Source organism: Elephas maximus, chromosome 20, assembly GCF_024166365.1.
Source record: "Elephas maximus indicus isolate mEleMax1 chromosome 20, mEleMax1 primary haplotype, whole genome shotgun sequence".
NCBI lineage: Eukaryota > Metazoa > Chordata > Mammalia > Proboscidea > Elephantidae > Elephas > Elephas maximus.
Window position 1 is genome coordinate 78,397,817 of NC_064838.1, and position 7,110 is coordinate 78,404,926.

At 35.5% G+C, this 7,110-nt stretch overlaps 1 pseudogene; it reads left to right on the plus strand.

Moving 5' to 3' along the window:
* Positions 1-288: 288 nt before the first annotated feature.
* LOC126063756 (olfactory receptor 8K3-like) lies at positions 289-1,235 on the plus strand (annotated as a pseudogene).
* Positions 1,236-7,110: the final 5,875 nt, after the last annotated feature.

Here is a 7,110-nt window from a genome sequence, read left to right on the forward strand (position 1 = left end):
TCTTAGGTCCCAGACGTTGACAAATGTTCTGTGGGGGCAAATTTTTCCCAGTTGATAAAAAGTTACATTTCTCTTTCTTTCCCTCTATCTTTTTCTCTATTTTTACGTACCTGTACTTTCTTTGTGGGAGGTGGGTTTACTTTCAAATACCTATATTGAAAAGTTTAGATTTTTCTTATTCATTTAGCATATTGCCTTTGTACACTAAAAATCTACCAGATGATGCTACACAAAACCTATTGACTATGCTGTTGTCTCTATCCAGAATAGGTTTCCCGCTAGACCTAGATGGGCAAAGACAACCTAACAGTGCTCAATGAATTCATTCTGATGGGAATCACAAACCGCCCAGAGCTGCAGGTGCCATTGTTTGGGCTGTTCCTCATCATCTACATGATCTCAGTGGTGGGCAACTTGGGCATCATCATCCTCACCAAGATAGACTCCAGGCTACAAACTCCCATGTACTTTTTTCTCAGACACCTGGCTATCACTGATATTGGTTATTCAACAGCTGTGGGACCCAAAATGCTGGTAAATTTTGTTGTAGATGAAAATACAATCTCCTATTATTTTTGTGCTGCACAACTAGCTTTCTTCATTGTGTTCATAACTAGTGAGATTTTCATTCTATCAGCAATGTCCTATGACTGCTACGTGGCCATCTGTAACCCTCTGCTCTACACAGTCATCATGTCAGAAAGGACTTTTTGGGTGTTGGTGGCAATCCCCTATCTCTACAGCACATTTTTTTCTGTTCTAGTCACCATAAAGATTTTTAATTTATCCTTCTGTGACTACAAAGTCATCAGTCATTTCTACTGTGACATCTCTTCTTGTTATCCTTGCTCTGCTCAAACACCCATGAAATTGAATTGATTATTCTCATCTTATCAGCTTTTGATTTGGTTTCATCCCTTCTCATAGTTCTTGTTTCTTACCTGCTCATTTTTATAGCCATTCTCAGGATAAACTCAGCTGTGGGCAGGCACAAGGCCTTCTCCACCTGTGGATCCCACCTGACCGTGGTGGTTGTGTTCTATGGGACTTTAATCTTTAGGTACATGCAGCCCAAGTCCAGTCATTCCTCTGGCACTGATAAAGTGGCTTCCGTATTTTACACTCTGGTTATTCCCATGTTGAATCCCTTGATTTATAGCTTGAGGAACAAAGATGTGAAACATGCCCTACATAGGACATGGAAAAAAATATGCAATATCTGTTCTGCACTTTGATGTATCATGTGATTACTATAAATTACATCATGGGCTTCAAACCTTGTCTATGTGACTCCACAGGGAATAGAGAGCACAAATGTATTCAAAATATATTTATAAATTGCCTTCTGCATGCCAGTCACTCTTCTATGTGCACTGATGAACAAAAGTGTACAAACCGTTGGCTTCCTTGAAGGAGAGAGATGGATCACAAACAATAATTAAGAACAATTTATAGTACAATAGAATGTGTTGGGACCCTCGTGGTGCAGGGGTTAAAGTGCTCGACTGTGAACTGAAAGGTCAGTTGTTAAAACCACCAGTCTCTCCTTGGGAGAAAATTGTGGCAATCTGCTTCCATGAATATTTATAGCCCTGGAAACCTTATGGGGCAGTTCTACTCTGTCCTATAGTGTTGCTATGAGTAGTAATCGACTCAACAGCAGTGCATTTTTTTTTTTTTTATAATGTGTTAAAAAATACCAAACCCATTTCCCTGAGTCGGTTACGACTCACGGTGACCCTATAAGACAGAGTAGAACTGCCCCATAGAGTTTCCAAGGAGTGGGTGGTGGATTTGAATTGCTGACCTTTTGGTTAACAGCCAAGCTCTTAACCATGACACCACCAGGGCTCCAGGGGAACATGTTGGGAACTATGAAATCAGGCAAGGAGAGTGGATATGGTGAGAGGGATTAGGAAAAATTACTAGGTACAAAAGTGAAGTTACAATTCTGGAGTTTTTTTCAACTATTAGAATAAGATTTGCTGTGTCAGCATTTGTGTTTATGTATGTGTGTATGTTTATAAGCCCTTGGCTTTTGTTTCAGTCTTCATAGTCTTCTGAGGGCTATATTAGATCAGGGCCAGGTTGCAAGGAGTCTCAGAGTACGTGGTGATTTAAAGTACTCAGTTACATGAATTTACTTGAATGCCCCCATTGCAGACCTTGAAGTTCCACCCTTTACTCATCAATGCCTTTACTTTGACATATAAATCTGCTAACTTAACATACCTTGCAATTTAGCAATTCAAAAGTTTAGCTCTGCATTTGACCTTTTTTTGCCTAGATCAGAATATACACCAATTAAGATAAATTTCTCAAGGCCAACCATAGAAGATTCCCAGTTTGGAATCCATTCTCCACTAGGTGTTCTTATTTAATAATTATCTTTTTTGTTTAATGGGTTATCCTTTCTCATCTATATGAACAACTTTTTAAAATGTTTTTTTCAATTATTTTCTGTGTATTTCCTTGGGTAACAGGATATCCTATCCTGAGTTAAGTTTGCTGCCTCTGTTTCATTGGTTTGGCCTTCTTAAACTTTGGTCAATGTTTATTATGCATTTTATTTTCATTGACTTTTATCCACCCTACTTGTGAGAGACAAAATGATATAGTCCTATGGTTTGTACCATGCTGTGTTTCTAATTCAAGTAAGATCTTTTATGTGGTAAGGATACAGTTATCTAGTCTTATGGACATAGCTGCAGCATGTTAGTCCTCAAATTTTTCCATGTACTTTTGTTTATTGTTATTATTTTAAAATTTCTAGGATTTTATTGAAACTTCAAAAGTCTAAATTATTTTCTTGGTTCATGATCATGAAATAAAATTCCCTGTGTAGCCGATGAAACCTGAATAAAAATAGTCCATTGGAATATTAAAAAAAAAAATGTGCATTCTATATTGCTATTTGAGCATAAATAGTTTTAAAATGTTGAAGCATTTAGAAGGCTATGATGGTCATGAGCACTAAACCAAACAAAACCTTGTTGCCGTTGAGTGGATTCTGACTCATAGTGACCCTATAGGATAAAGTTAAACTGCCCCATAGAGTTTCCAGGGAGCGCCTGCTGGATTCGAACTGCCGACCTTTTGCCTTGAGACGTTCAACCACCTTTTAAAAATTCAGACAGAAGTAGAATTAAAGAAAAAGAGAAAAAGCTAAATCACTATTGCTAATGATTTGTAGAAGTGTGCTGGGGGCTTTTCAAGATTGTTGTTACTTTATTAAAAAGGGGGATCCATGAGGAAAAGATTTATTCTCCATCATCTTCTGCTTCCTGGACTCTATTGCGGTGTGAGCTTCAATTTTTTTTTGGAATATAATTTAAGCACAAGTGATTTTCAAATACATTAACTTTGATATTGCTGAACTACTGAACAAATAAGAGCCATCAGGCCCTGCTATTGGACTTTTTTTTAAAAAAAAAAAATAAATTAAACCCTTTTTCTTGAGCTAATTTTGGGTGATCCCTCTGCTTTTTGAGTGTTTCATTATATGCTTGGGAAAAACATTCCTAGATGATAGAACGCAGAGAGGCAGAGGCACTGTAAGCAATTGTGACAGTTGGGCAACATGGTATTGTAGATTGTGCCATTCATACAGATTAAGATGTGAAAGAACCAGCTGACAATGTGCAATATATTGAGTATTTCCATGTTTAATGTAAACATCTAAGAGCTTCCCCCCACAAAAATCGTCAGATCAAAGGGAATAACATACAACTCAGGGATATCCACCAACCTGAAGGGGGAAAACAATTGTGTAATCCATCTATATAGTTTTTCATTGAAGGACCTCCTGAGAATAAGAGAGACAGAGAGAAAAAAAAAGAAAATACTAGCTGAGGAGCTTGAGTATACAAGTTAAACTTTATTATAGTTAGAATAAGAAATAGCCTGTGATTTATTAAAATATTTAATGGTCCCCAATAATCTTAATACTTGTAGTTGTTAGGTGCCTTTGAGTTGGTTCTGACTCACAGACACCCCGTGTACAAGAGAATGGAACAGTGCCTGGTCCTGAGCCATCTTCACAATCATTGCTGTGTTTGAGCCCATTGTTGCAGCCACTGTGTCAATCCACCTCATTGAGGGTCTTCCTCTTTTTCACTGACCCTGTACTATACTAAGCTTGATGTCCTTCTCTAGTGGCTGGTCCCGCCCACCAAGTGTCGAATAGTATCTGCAAGTAATCTCTCATCTAGAGAAAGTTACCACCAAACAGAGGGGGCTGAGGGAATTGACAAATTGGTACTACATACATTGCTGGATTCCCTGCAGAAAGAGTAAACCAGTAGAGAGGTGAACAGAAATGCTTTGAGGTAGGGAAGTCACAGAAGTCAAGTTACAGGAAGAGTGATATTCTAATTTCCAGCATATGTGATTGGTGCATTCCGAGAACTGTGAGGGGCATACCCTTCACTACAACATGTAGTTTCCATTTCAATGATGTCATATTCTAGCAGAAGTTCATCTTGTATTCATAGCTGTTTTTACGATGGCAACTGCTGACTTGTATAAGCTCCTTGGTGAGAAAAATAAAAATATTATATTACTTAAATCCCAGCAAACCTGCACAATATATGAAATAACAGCAAAGTACAAGATCAGATGCATCTGTCTATTTACATAATTTTTAGCTCAAAATATTAGTTTATTACTTGGAGCAATAGAAATAAAAAAAAATAAATAAGCCAACCGTAAAGTAGGCAAAGTAAGAATTCAACATTTATTGTCTCATAGAAAATATTGGTATTTAAAACTTACCTCTTCATGGAACTTTTCTTTGACCATCAGAATGAATTGACTGTATGGAAATTGTTAACTTATTTTAAAATAATTGATAAAGAAACAAAATATGAAGATTTTTTCAAGGCTTTATTTTTTACAAAGTCATTATATTTTCGTGATTTTTTTTTTTAACCATAAAGACATTTAATACCTACAAAAAAAAAAATTTTTTTTTTTTTTAGGAGTAAGCAGGGATTCTACACATTTAAAGAGCTTTACACATGGGTAAATTTCTTAGGTCACATCTAGAAGTCAGATAAATTGGCTTATTCTTGTTACAGTTATTTTTTAAAGCCTTTTATTGAGATATAAATAACATAGCATATAATGCACTCACAGGGCTTAAATTTTTTCTTCAGTTCTTTCAGTTCGAGAAATGTCGAGCGAGTTCTTCCTTTTTGGTTTTCCTACTCCAGGTCTTTGCAAATGTCATTATAATAATTTATTTCTCTTCTCAAGCCACCCTTTGAAATCTTCAGTTCAGTTTTTAACTTCAATATTTCTCCCATTTGCTTTAGCTACTCTATATTCAAGGGCAATTTTCCGAGTCTCTTCTGACATCCATTTTTTTTTCTTTCTTTTCTGTTTTTTTCAATGACTTTTTGCTTTGGTCATGTATGATGTCCTTGATGCCTTTCCAAATTTGTCTAATCTTTGGTCATTAGTGTTCAATGTGTCAAATATATTCTTGAGATGGTCTCTAAATTCAAGCTGCATGTACTCAAGTTCATGTTTTGCTCTAATTTTCTTCAGCTTCATCTTGAACTTGCATATGAGCAATTGTTGGTTTCTCCTGAGATTGGTCCCTGGCCTTGTTCTAACTGATGATATTGAGATTCTCCTCATTTTTCAAAAGAAAGATTTTCCTTTCACAGATACTGTTGATTTGATTTTGGTGTTTTCCATCTGGTGAGTTCCACGTGTATAGTCTCCATTTCTGTTGTTGAGAAAAGTTATTTATAATGAAGAATTTGTTGGTTTTACAATATTCGAACATGCAATGCCTGACATTGTTTCTAACATCAAGGTCATATTTTCCAACTACCAATCCTTCTTCTTTGTTTCCAACTTTCACGTTCTAATCAGCAATAATTATCAATGTATTTTGATTGCAATTTTAATTTCAGACTTCATAATCTGGTAAAATCTTTAATTTTCTTATCTTTGGCTTTAGTGCTTGGTGTGTAAATTTGCATGATATTTGGATTAACTGGTCTTCTTCATTGTAGTATGGATATATCCTATCACTGAGAGCACTGTACTTCAGGATAGATCTTGAAACGTTCTTTTTTGAGGATGAGTGTGATGCCATTCCTCTTCAATTTGTCATTCCTGGTGTAGTAGACCATATGATTGTCCAAGTCAAAATGGACAATACCAATCCACTAAGCCTAGTATATCCATCTTTCTGTTTTTTGTTTCATTTTTTACAATTTTCATTTCTCAGAGATCCATACTTCATACATTTTATGTTCTAATTATTAATGGATATTTGCAGCAATTTCTTTTCATTTTGAGTCATGCTAATAAAATTAAATATCTTAATTTAATAAAGTAAAATAAGAGAGGAGTCTTAAGCAGATAATTTGCAATGAAAGGAAACATGGAGCGGCAAATATTTGTCTCCAAACTAAAAAAAAAAAAACAGAAATATAGGGGAAAAACATACATATCATATATATGAAATGTACTAATTTTATTCCATTTGAGAACATTGTGGAAATAGGAAAACATTGAGTGGCCTGTCGTAAAGTTAATTTTTTTTTTTTAATCCAGCTCCCTGGGTGGGACAATATAAAAGTTAACTGAGTTAAATTAATAAATGTATCTAAAAGAAACCTACTCCCTGGTGAATACAAATAGTTTAGAAAATTAACAGACACCCTAGATGTTTTCTTAAGTTTTCAAGGACTTCAGACATAATTAACACATTGCTTGATATCTCCTCAGGGAGAGCCTCAAGGGCTGAGAGAAAGCTATAAATTGTTTCCCCTATGCCGTATTAAGAAGAGCACAGGTGCCAAAACGGATTCATTACAGGTAAAAGGCAAAATTTTCTATGCCCTGCCATGCTTTACTAATATCTAGAACACTTTGGTGATATTTTGTAAGGCTCCATTTTAATCAATGGCAAAGCCACAGCAAAATATTAAGAATTTTGATTCAGTTCTGTCTGCTTTCCATCATTGTCCCTGGTAAGTTTTATATAAGTGTGGACTTCATGTATTCACTTTTATAATTTAATGCTATGAATTTTAATGTCTGCATTTGTTTGCTAATAGTTTGCTCAGATACTGCTCTGCTTATAGTGTT